Raw genomic sequence first — 12,947 nt, 5'->3', positions numbered from 1 at the left:
GTTCCCTGTTCATGTACTTTTGCTGCAAAAGAAATACCCTTTTTCCTCCCCCATGGCTTCAAGTGCTTTGCAAGGACTGAGGCTTATTTGTGCAATGCTCTGCCAGCCTCACACAGCTGGTGACAGCCCCTGAAAATTCAGTGACTAGGGGGAAAAGGTAATGAAAACAGCTTTTATCAGTCTTCCATACATGAAGGAAGGGGTGACACCCATGCTGGGCCATCCTTACACACAGATGTAGGCTGGGAGCAAATGTCACTTCCACGATTTGCAAGGGGATCGGAAGACTGGAAGTATTGCATCCAGCTATGGGGATTGCATCTTGTCACCTTCCAGGTCACCTGCTGCCTGGAGCTTGGTGGGCAAGGGGGAGACTCCTCTGAAAAAATTAAAGCTTCTCACTTCACAGGCATTTATTATGCCTTGAAGGGACTGGGGAGCTCAATGCTTCCTCACATTTTGGCTACCAAAGCCCAGTGGAGCCTGTGGGTGGGCTTTAAAAGTACAAAGAAATGGCTGAAAAGCCACAACAGAAGTGCTATTTGTCACTTGGCACCTCTCTCCTCTGCTCTTCCCTGCAATTGTATGACATCTCCTGACTTCTAAAAGGCCTCAGAAGGTTGGTGCCAGAGGTGGGAGAATATTGACATTGAAAAGCTGCAATAAATCATAGAATCATAGAGTGGCCTGGGTTGGAAGGGACCTTAAAGATCATCTAGTTTCAACTCCACAGTCTGGGCATCAACACTATTCGCTATACCAGGTTGCTCAGAGATTCATTCAACCTGGTCTTAGAGACTTCCAGGGATGGGGCATCCACAACTCCTCTGGGCAACATGTTCTAGCACCTCAGCACCTTCACAGTAAAGAATTATTGCCTAATATCACATCTAAACCTACTCTCAGTTTGAAGCCATTTCCCCCTGTCCTGTCACTCCATGCTCTTGTAAAAAGTCTTTCTCCATCTTCCCTGTAGGCTCCCTTCAGGTAATGGAAGGCCACAATTAGGTCACCCCAGAGGTCATCTCTTTTTCAGGCTGAACATTCCCAATTCTCTCAGCCTTCCTTCATAGGAGAGGTGCTCCATCCCTCTGATCAGCTTGGTCATCCTCCAACAGGTCCATGTCCTTCCTGTGCTGGGACCCCATTGCTGGATGCAGCACTGCAGGGGGAGTCTCATCAGAGGGGAGCAGAGGGGTAGAATCACCTCCCTCGACCTTCTGCCCAGGATGCTTTGGATGCAGCCCAGGATACACTTGGTGTTCTGGGCTGCAAGTGCACATTGCAGCTCCTGTCCAGCCTCTCACCCACCAGCACCCCCAAGCCCTTCTCAACAGGGCTGCTCTTGATCTGTTCATCCCCCAGCCTGGATTGATACCAGGGCTTACCCTGACCCAGGTGCAGCACCTTGCACTTGGTCTTATTAAATGTCATGAGATTCCCATGGGCCCACTTTTTGATCTTGTCCGGGTCCCTCTGGATGGCAGGTGTGTCAACCACACCACTCAGCTTGGTGTCATCTGCAAATCTGCTGAGGGTGCCCTCGATGCCTTCACCTACATCATCAATGAAGATATTCAATAACACTGGTCCCCATACGGACCTGTGAGGGACACCACTTGTCACTGATGTCTTTTGGGACTCTGAGCCATTGACCACGGCCCTCTGGATGAAACCATCCAACCACTTTGTTATCCATCTAACAGTCCACCTATCAAAATCATCTCTCTCCAATTCAGAGAGGAGGGAGGTTGTGGGGGACTGTCTCAAAGGCTTTAGAGAAGTCCAGATAAATGGCATCTGTAACCCTTCCCTTGTCCACTGATATAGTCACTCCATCATAGAAGGCCACCACGTTGGTCAATAAATAAAATATATTTGTCACAAATGGTCAAGCTGTGTGGTTTTTCCCTCCTTTTTCTTTTCATTGACAGGATTGCCAGATCTACAGAAGAAACATATGAAAGAAACAGTTAGATCTATAGAAGCCAGCTAGAAAGATCTTTGCCCAGATCTAGCATTTTGCATTCCTCCAATGCTCACATTTTTCATCCCTCCTTCTCCAAACTGAGTAAGTAAAAACCTCCAAGAGGCTTTTTATTTGGAATATGTCAAAAAGAGAAAAATCCTGGACCTACACCCTCTACAAAACAAATAAGAATTACCCCATTTCACAGATAAGGAGGCTGAAAAAGCTTTTTCAGATTGGAGCCAGATAGAACTGAAGAACTGTGAAAAATCAAGGAAATCATCTGGATGTGCAGCTGAAGCCTCTGCTTTGCTGTCCTTCCCCAGGGAGGCCTCACCCATGTGGGAGAACAGCTCTGAAAAGCAACAGTAGTGTTTAGTAATGTTGGCAGCAGAATATAAAGTGGAAACAAAAGCAGTATTTTAATTCCCATCTCCATCTTCTCCTTTTTTACATTTTCCTTCGCTTCACCAGCGGGGAAAATCTTCCCCATGCAGGCACAGAAAAAGTGAAGATAATCAGGCAATTTTCCATCTCCGATCAAAACGGCAACTTCCCCTTTGATTATAAATTCCAAATAAAATGAATATTGTTCCATTTCCTTTGAATGTGTTACAAAAAAGCTATTTCAGTTGTGTTTGCTGCCTTCCTCCCTACCTATTATTTTCACCCCAGGCCTTTCCAGACATCTTTCATAAAAGCATTAACTGATATTTATTCGACACGGAACTGCTCTTTCCACTTCTCTTTCAGTTTAACAGAACCCTACAGACCACGATGAGGAGGATTTTGAGCAATCACACTGTTTCACATACCCTCAGTCTCTTTTTCTCTGTGCAAGAGAACACCGTTATGGAAAGATGAGGCATAAAACCCAGTGCTGGCAGCACCCTTCAGCTCCCCCTTCACACCGGGCACATCATTCCAGCCCACAGACGGTATCCGGGGCTCTGCGGTGCACTTACCAAAATTTAGGAGGGAAGCAGAGGCAAGTTCAGAGGTTGTACAGCTCATTGCACTACTGTGTAAAGTCGCCCCCCATAGCTCTTTCATGCTAATAAAAGCAGAATAGGAAAATTGTGCTAAATAGCTGATATGAGAACAGAGATAAATTGCAGTAAAACACAACGTAAAGTGCTTTGTGTCCCTATATGTGCTTCAGAAAAAAAAGCCACGGTTTGCATTAGATAAAGGATTTTGCTTGTGTCCTAGTAAAAAAAAAAAAAGCCAACACACCCCCTTGTTGGTGTTATACTGAGGGTTTGGGCATCTGTCCCCTTTCCCAGTTGGACGGGGCTTTGAGCAACCTGGTCTAGTGGAAGGTGGAATGAATTGAAACTAGATGATCTTTAAGGTCCCTTCCAAGCCAAACCATGCTGTGATTCAGTGATAACTCCCCCATGGGGGAAGTGTAGCTGTTAAAGAAATCAAGTACACCAGGCATACCCATGGACGTAATCCAAGGCCAAAAGTCCCATCCAAGGCCTTACTGAATGGGTAGGACTGCTTGGTAGATTTGCATCGGGGTGGAAGTGTTGACTATTTCCAAACTTTACAGAACTCAGATGCCAGGAGATCAAAGGGAGCTCAATGAGGTCTGCTTCCTACCCTCTTCCCACGTAAATTAGCCAAATCACAGGAAAATAGTGAGTGACACACCACAAATAATCTCTGCTCTGCCCCCAGGACTGATGGTGGCAGAAACAGTCCACAGCCAGGCACAGCGGAATGCAATGCCCTGGGGAAGACCGGACAAGACCTATCCAAGTAGCCCACTTGCCCCTCTCATGAACATCTCACCCTGTGGCACCCGCACCCACTGCACAACAGAGTGAGGGCACCTGGGTTTTTACCTTATTTTTCCATGCAGAAATCAGTGTAATGAATGAAGCTGTGTGTGCCATCTCTTAGGGGTGAAAAGAAAAAAAAAAAACCACCATGCAGATCTGGCAGGGCAGTGTGTTTGTATGCTCCACTACCTGCCAAACCCAAAGGAAGCAATATTCCCAGTGTAGCAAAGCCCAGCTGTCAATGATCTCTTCCAAGATAAAATCTTTAAGGAAGCAAATTCTGTAATTTCAAGGACACCTGTGATGCTCAACTCACACCAGAATGTAAATAAAAAGCAATAAAAGCCAGATTTGCCTTGTTATCCACACTGCCTAAAGCACTATTTATTATTGCCATAACTAGCTGTCTGAAGCGTCCTTTGAATTGATTAAAAACCTGGAGGAAAAGGAGAAAGAAGAATGGCATGATGCTACACACGAAATATTTCTTGTTTCCAGCTAAGACAACACAAACACAGAGGTTGACATAGCCAGCAAAAACTGCCCATTGCACACACTCTAATTTCTTTGTAGTCTATTCATCCTGTAAGATTAATTAAGTTAAAAGGGTTAATTAAAACTCTATGCAACCCAGAGAGAAAGATTTAATTTTTTTACGAAAGTCCAGAAACTAGAAAAAAAAATTTCCTTCATGTCAATCAGTAGACTTCTTATTTACTATTGTTTTCGGTCTGTGCCCCAAGAGAAAGAAGATAAAAGCACCGTCAATCCAACACCTGCACCTTGCAGAGGCAAGGACAGACGAAGGCGAGATGGCCACCAGCCCCCTGGGCCTTCCTTGGAAAGGGCTCTTGAGGACCTCATGCCCCCAGGCAGCACTGAATGCCTCTTGCAAACTTTAGAGGGAAGCCTTCTTATTTTGGGCATAATAGAAAATATGATTTTCGGTGCCTTACACATCATCTCCAAATTGATTTCTTCCCCCTCACAGCCCCCCACCCCTAGTTTAATCGTCTGTTCTGTCAACTTACAAAATTTTCTGTACAGACAGTGACATCTAGTGAAGGAAAGCTGAATCTGTGTGGATACAGGGCTGAGCCTGCGAGAGCAGAGATGGGGATTGGAAAACCCTGTAAGGAAGATTGCCAAGGGTCACTCCCAAACAAGGCTGAATTATTGCCCAGCAGAAACTCGTTTATTCACCTAGCAACAAAAGTCGAGGGCTCACACGGCACTTGCCTGGGATTAAAAAAATAAAAATTGGAAGCAAGGCTGAGTTCACAGGGTATTTCTGAGTGCCAGAAGGGCTGCCAAGGACCAGTGGGAGCCCACCAACATGTGGAAGGAGGCAACGGTATATCCTGTCCTTATGATTATACCTGCAACAAGTACCTCTGCAGCTGCTGCAGCCTTCCCACCAATTTCCAGCGTAAGCCCAGGATCCCCGAACTTTGTCTCCAAGCAACCTGACAGCTGGACAGTAGCTGAAAAGCACATAAAATAGGAACTGCAGCAAATGCTATTTGAAAAAACAAATAGCTGTGGGGCCCCAGCACCCCCCAGCTAAGGCAGTGTCACCTCTCCCTGCAAGTGGCCTCAAGAGGGCATTGCCACATCATCAGAGTGAGGACATGCAGCACGCAGCACTGATGCTGCAGACGATGAATAAATGATATTGCAAATAAAAGGTGCCATCACCTTTTATCAGCATCTCATATTTGATTATCACAAATACGTAGCTCTGGTTTTTTTAATCAAAAATAAGCTGCTGAGGAGTTTACCATCTATCTTAGCGGAAGGCACTGAAGGACTTAGACACAATGTGCTGGAAAAGACACAGTGCTTATTAATCAAGGTGTTCTGGGTGGCTCTGGGTTCCACACCGTGAGCAGTCACGTGTGAACTGTATCCCTGCCTTATACACTCTGCTATTACTTTTGTTGTTGTTGTTGTTACTGTTTATCTTATTTTATTGCTTTATCTAATAAACTGTTCTTATCACAACCTGTGATGTTTACCTTTTTGTGCCTCTAATTCTTCTCTCTATCCTGCCACAGGGGGAGCAGGAAGGGAGTGAGTGAGAGGTGCATGGTCTGGGGTGTTTCAGTAGGAACACTGAATTGGGGAATCCCATTCCTAAACAAAACAGCCATCTTGGCACCCAATGAGGAGCATGAAGGGTTAAGATAACAACAGCTCTGACCAGAATGGGCTGGAAACAAATTGGATCTAAGCATTTGTTGTATTAAATACAGAGCCACTGGTGAAAATGTTGCTTGGTCTGTTCAAGTTGTTGTGGTACCAAACCCTGCATATACATATATGCACTATGGTCTCCTCATAATGGTTTTTTTCAGAGCAGGGAGAGGGATCAGCATTGCTTGGTTGATGTACTGTGGGATATCAGTTGACATGACAAAATCAAGGCAATAAGGGTCACTTGATATGTGTATTCAGCGTTACTCACCTGCCCTTACCTCAGGTGCTACCTCCAAGAATTCATTAATAATTGTACCCAGTCTGTGGGGAGAACAGGGGACGGTCATTTTCCCCACCCTTTTTCTACTCCGGGTGTTTTACAACAGCTTTTGAGAATTTTGAATTCCCTTTGGATACTAAGGAAAGCAGGCTTTTGTTGTTATGTTTGCTAGGTCTCCTCAGTGCAACCCACACGATTTTTAGAGTTATGAAAGAGATTTTTAGGAAAGTCATTCAAAGATCTGCTATGAGGGTGCATAGTCATGAGTGGCATGAAATGCAGAAGAAAGTGGGTCAGCTTTTGGAGGATTTCTCTCCTCCAATGTTTTGAAAGTTCACCTCTGAATAACTGCAGGACCCTGATAAAGTGGCACAATATCTGAAAGGAAAATGCAGTGGCAGTTCCAGAGAGGCATGAAGTTATGCAATGTGCTGGGCTCTGGCTACTATTTATCAGACACTGATCGATCCTAGACAGCCCTCTCAGGGAAAGGAGGAGGAAAGCAGACCGACAGGTACCACAGCCACTGAATGAGAGGAACACCCCAGTTTTTCTGCCAGTAGCAGTCGTCTCATAGAAAAGAAAAAAAATCCAAGACCATATCAATTCACTCAGTGAGGGATCAAGAAGAAGTAGGGATCCCAAGAGCTGGCTATACTGGAAGCTGAAGTGAGCCTGACTGTGAATGCATGGCAAGAACACTCCATTGTGACTGATCCAGAGGCCCTGTGCAGCCTTGGCACATATTACCTCAGGAGACAATATTTCAAGGACCCAAAAGGGCACCCTTGGGCTTTTGGGATGGCTGCTGTGGAGATAGAGAAAATTAGACAGCTCAATACCTTGCCTGGTCTCTCAGAGGACCCTTCTGCTCTGGGACTGCTGGGGGTGGAAGAACAACAGGTACCATAACAGCACACAGTCCACAACACGGCACCAACCAGGACTCTGTGACCCCCATCCACGAGGATTCATGAACTGGAGAGTCAGGGAGTGGTCAGTAAGATTCACTCACCCTTTAACAGCCCTATGTGGCCAGTGCTTAAGTTGCTTAAGTCCAATGGAGAGTGGAGACTGACAGTGGACTATCATGGCCTGAATGAAGCCACACCCCCACCGATGTCACTGTGCTGGACAGATGGAACTTCAGTACAAAGTGGAGTCCAAGGCAGCCCAGTGCAGTCACCACTGACATTGCCAATGTGTTCTTCTCCATTCCTTTAGCAGCAGGTTGCAGGCCACAGTTTGCTTTCACCTGGTTCCAGGTGTGCAGTACATCTGGAACCGACTGTCCCACAGGTGGAAACACAGCCCCATCATTTGCCATGGACTGATCCAGGCTGCTCTGGAAAAGGGTGAAACTCCAGGACACTTGCAGTACCTTGATGACATCATCATATGGGAGAACATGGCAGAGGAAGTTATTGAGAAAGGGGAGAAAATAATCCACATCCTTCTGAAGGCTACTTTTGTCATAAAGCAAAGTAAGGTCAAGGGACCTGACAGGAAATTCAGTTTTTAGGAATAAAATGGCAAGATAGACATCAACAGATTCCAATGGATGTGGTCAGCAAAGGAGCAGCTATGTCCCCACCAACCAGCAAAAAGGAAATACAGGCTTTCCTAGGTGCTGTGGGGTTTTGGAGGAGGATATTCTAAATTACAGTCAGATTGTAAGCCCTCTGTGTCATGTGATCCAGAACAAGAACGATTTTAAGTGGGGTCCTGAACAACAACAAGCTTTTGAACAAATTAAACAAGAGATTGTTCATGCAGTAGCCCTTGGGCCAGTTAGGACAGGACAAGATGTAAAAAATGCTCTACACTGCAGCCTGAGAGAATGGTCCCCCCTGGAGTCTCCAGCAAAAAGCACCAGGAGAGACTCAAGGACAATCCCTGGGGTTCTGGAGTCAGGAATACAAAGGATCTGAGGTTTCCTACACCCCAACTGAAAAGGAGATCCTGGCAGTTTAGGAATGGGTTCAAAGACGCTTCAGAAGTGATTGGCACCAAAGCAGAGCTCCTCCTGGCACCCCGACTTCCAATGCTGGGCTGGATGATCAGACGGAAACTCCCTTCCACACATCATGCCACTGATGCTACATGGAGTAAGTGGGTTGTGCTCAAATAGGAAACCTCAACTGCCCAGAGATCTTGAAAGTCATCATGAACTGGCGGGAGGGCAAAAATTTCAGGCTATCATCATCAGAGAAGGAGAAGGTGACATGTGCTGAGGAGGTCTCACCATAAAATCAACTACCTGAAAATGAAAGGTGACATGGTCTCTTCACTCACGGTTCCTGCTGTATTTTAGGGATACATTGAAAGGGAAAGTAGCTCTACGGAGTCCTATGTGGTGAGTCGCAGAAGCCACCGAGGGGCATGAGGGACAAAGTGGATCAAGTCAGTCAGGCTGCAGAGCTGAAAGCCATACAGATGGCTTTGGATATCGCTGAAAGAGAGAAACGACCAGCACTCTACTTCTACACTGACTTGTGGATGGTAGCAAATGCTCTGTGGGCGAGGCTGGACTGATGGAAAAAGCCTGACTGGCAGCGCAGAGGAAAACCCGTCTGGGCTGCTGAATTGTGGCGAGGCATCACTGCCCGGGTTATTCTGTACCACCTCATGCCATGTGAACGGGGTATGAAGGAGGGTGGAGATTTTTCTGTGGTGTGTGGAGTACACGGTCAGGTGGCACTGCATTCTGGTGGTGAGCAACTGTGTGTAAATCATTTGCCCATCTTGTACACCCTGGCTTTATTATTGTTGTTGCTACTGATCATTTTCTTATTTCATTGCTGTTTCTAGTAAACTGTTATTATCTCAACCCGTGATCTTTACCTTTTTGTGCCTCCAATTCTCCTCTCCATCCCACCACAGAGGGAGCGGGGGGAAGGTGAGCGAGTAGTGTGTGGTCTGGGCTGTTTCAGTGGGAACACTGAATTGGGGAATACCATTCCTAAACCACAACATCTCAGAACCTAGAAATGGAGTTGATCTTCATACTGACTCTCAGCCATTTAAATGGCAGCACAGGTTGTAAGGTTTACTTCAAGAGGAGACAGTCCATCACAACTGAGAGTGGTACTATGCTGTTCCATGAGCACAGTCAAATGGTAATTTCCTACTTTTACAAGAAAAGTCAATATAGCAATTGCAGAAAGTTTGGGAACAACGTGAACTTGGCTACCACCAGCAGCCAGACAGGCTTTCAGTCTGTTATGGTGAGTGAGTTTTCCTTCTTGCACATGTCTGCACTGTGCTAAGAATAAGGGCTGCCAGGATTGCTAAATCCTGACACCAGACCAGGATGTTGCCCTTAGACAGTGCCACAAAACACCCTGAGTTGGAGCAAAAAATCAGACCTTTACTTCGCTAGACTGGATCTTGGATGGCACCCAGGAGGGACTCTCAGTTAGGACACATGTGGCCAAACAGCCTTTCCCCTCCAGGACACACATTAAAGCCTCACTGGGGTCACTAATGATCAACCACCCCGGCTTTGCTGCACTTGCAAGCATATTTTTCATTTCACTGGTTTGCTCTCTGCAGGACTAGGTCACTGGGCTGCCTCCAAGTTGCCTGGATGGTCCTCCCACCAGAAGCTTTAGTGTCTGGGGCTTGTTGTCCCTCTCAGGAGTAATTTGCTGCTATCCTGGATCCAGCTCAGTGGAGGGAAAATGGATTTTGTGTTGAACAAGGTCCTAACTTTCTTGAGGTGAAGGGTCTTTCTCTGCCAACACTGCTCTTGTAACTGCTGCTGTTCTAAATTTTGTAGAACTGGTAACTTAAATTCAGGAAGTGTCCTAGTCCTGGATGTCCCCCCTGAATTCAAAAGATATCTTTTTTATAGAAGAGGCATATCTTTGCATCCAAGGCTTTCACTTCTGAACACAACAAAGTAAAATTCATGCTTCTCTGGGAGTGCAATCACCCATGACTGCACATGACCATACTGCTCATTTTAAGTGATGTGTGTTGCATCTTTCCCTGGAGCTCCACACAAGCTGATCTTTCAGGGGACTCTAGGATGCCAAGGTTTTCCTTCCGAGTCAGTCAGGAAATGCTTTTGCTAAAAAGAGTGATGGTAATCACTTTCTAGATATGAAAAATCCTAATAAACATTTTTGGAAAGTTTGTTATTTAGCCTGGTTTTTATCTTTTTCAATATTCAATTATTTACGACTGGAAAAGGGAGTTTGATGTACTGAGAGGTGACAGAAATGCTCATGAGCTGGCTCTGCAGGAGCTCACACTTCTGGGAAAGGAAGGCAATGTGGTTGTCCACACTGCAAGATTTACAACTGCCCTGCAAAGCTCATGAATGCAGGTGGACTTCCTAGCTGAATATTGGGTGAGGTTTGACAGCATTAAGCCATTTTCTACCAATCTACCAGAAAATAGATCCAAATTTACTGTTATATCCTATTTCTCATCACACTGTCTTGAAAAACGAGCACATACAGTTTTGGACCCTACCTTAAAATGTGTTAATAATGAAAAGCCAGGGGAGATGCACATGTACCTAACTCATCATTCGAAATCAATACTGTAAGTAACATTTATAAACATTAAAAACAGAGCTGAGTGCACTCTGCATCCCAGGAACTGCAAAAACTATTGTCATGATGGGCAGGAGGAGTAATTTGGTTCACTGGTTTTCCCTATGGAGAGACTATTAGCAGCTGTCAGTTTTCTATTGCTGCCAGTCATTCATTTCTCCTTCACACTTCTCCCAAAAGGAAGTGCAAGGCTAGTTGTTGGTAATGAAGAGGAACACTTCAAAATCACTGTTTCTCAGTTTTTAAAAGCCACTGTCTGATGTAACTGTACAGCTACAACATACAGTGGAGAAGAAAGCAGGCACTCAAGCGGCCCCGATTGGAATTTTTACAAGTGTAAAATACAATGCTGTATTTAACCAGACCAATTGCTGTATCCCTTAGCTGGACGTAGTGGAGTACTCTCTTTTCTGCCTTTCTCCATCAAGCCACAGGCACATAAGTGCTTTAATTGAACATGGAAGCTGCTTGGAAACTTGAACCTTATGAACCCAGTCAAGAGCTTCCCATCCCTTCAACGCTGCCATCACGAACATTAACAGTGTGGGAAAACTTGATGTCTTTGCAGGCATTCAGTTCTTTGAAGGGACAGTTTGATGGACACTTGCAGAAGACAATGGATTCATGGAACCTTAAAACCATAGAATGTTTTCGGTTGGAAGGGACCTTAAAGTTCCAACCCCCTTGCCATGGGCAGGGACACCTTTTCCTAGATCAGGTTGCTCAAATCCCCATCCAGCCTGGCCTTGAAATATTAAAAAATTATAATAGTCAGTGTCATTAAATACATATCATGCAAACATTTATCATTATAATGGCCTTGGTTATGAACACTGAAAAATAATAAATCAAGAGCTTTGGATTCACATCTGCAATTGGAGATTTTCCACACAGGCTTTACCATCTTCCTCTGCAGTTACTGTCTGAGACAGCTCAGTTGGAATTCTAACTAATCCCCATGCCCAGAGTTGCTTTTGCCACAGATCTGATGGGTCTCCCATCAGTCATCTCTTTCTCAGCACCGGGACCTTTTGGCAGCACCCAGGCCAGAACAAAAGGGGCTTTGCACTGCCAAAATCATCCTCCTTTATGAGGGATTCCATGGCTATCCTACTCCTCAGAGACACTTACGTTTAAAGCTGAAGCAGCAGCAAGCCCTCCCGGAACCTTCCCCTCCACTTGAAATTAATTTGTTCCACTGCAGGCTGGATAACATTAATATTAATAATTAATTTCCCTGGAGAGATGATTTCTTTCAGTGACAATTGTTCTCAGCTTGCAGAGGCAGTAGTAAGAGTCTGGATTTTACATGTAAATTATTTGTTAATGGGGTAATGAAACCAAACATCACAGCAATCCAATTCATAGATATGACTCACAAGATCTTTACAATTCCTTCAAATATAGATAATTCTTCAGAGACTTAATGTGAAAAAAGGTTTCTGTACACCAAGTAATGCCATCAGATGGTGACTGAAGCATTAAATCATCTCAGTCAAATAAACACAACTAATCTAAAAAGAATCAAAATCAGCACATCACTGATCAAAGTACAAATCATCAATTCCAAGAATTCCTAATTTGCTGCACAAATCAAGGAGATGATTTGCTCACCTCTCTGGTGAAAAACAATTACCAGATGATTTTTTCATGAGGTCTGATTCCTGCAGCTCACTTGCTCTACCTGTCAGCTGCACCATCTTCTTGTACACTTGATTGCACAACAGCTTCTGAGAAAAGAGGGAACCCTCTATCAAATTCCTCTTTAGGACAGCTTTCACCCACAACAGTAACACCATGGTTTGCCTCCCGGGAGTCGACAGCTCCTCCCATTTTTGTGTCGACTGCGAACTTGCTCAGTATGGGGTTGGTGATTGCCCAGCCCTCTCATTTGCCCAGGTCTCTCTGCAGGACCTCCCTGCCCTCCAGGGAGTCGACAGCTCCTCCCAGTTTGTGTCGTCTGCACACTTGCTTAGTATCCCTTCCAGCCCTGCGTCCAAGTCATTTATGAAGGTGTGGAAGAGCACTGGGCCCAAGATGGAGCCCTGTGGAACCCCACTAGGGGGGCTCCCTGTTCATGTGCTTCTGAGGCAAAAGGAAGGAAAGATACAGCTGGGTCAGGGGAGGAGAAATAAATGACAAGA

General features: G+C 45.2%; 1 long non-coding RNA gene across 1 annotated transcript in view; it reads right to left on the bottom strand.

The window, feature by feature from the left end:
- Positions 1 to 12,562, bottom strand: part of LOC108642019 — a 54,326-nt gene extending 41,764 nt beyond the window's left edge. The window contains exon 1 of the long non-coding RNA XR_001922409.2: positions 12,418 to 12,562. This is a non-coding gene — a long non-coding RNA (uncharacterized LOC108642019). The remainder of the gene's footprint in view (positions 1 to 12,417) is intronic.
- Between the last annotated feature and the right edge of the window lie 385 nt (positions 12,563 to 12,947).

Source organism: Manacus vitellinus, unplaced genomic scaffold, assembly GCF_001715985.3.
Source record: "Manacus vitellinus isolate BGI_N305 unplaced genomic scaffold, ASM171598v3 scaffold_0_pilon, whole genome shotgun sequence".
NCBI lineage: Eukaryota > Metazoa > Chordata > Aves > Passeriformes > Pipridae > Manacus > Manacus vitellinus.
Note: the sequence above shows the minus strand (reverse complement) of the source record. Positions and strands in the feature narration are given on the sequence as shown.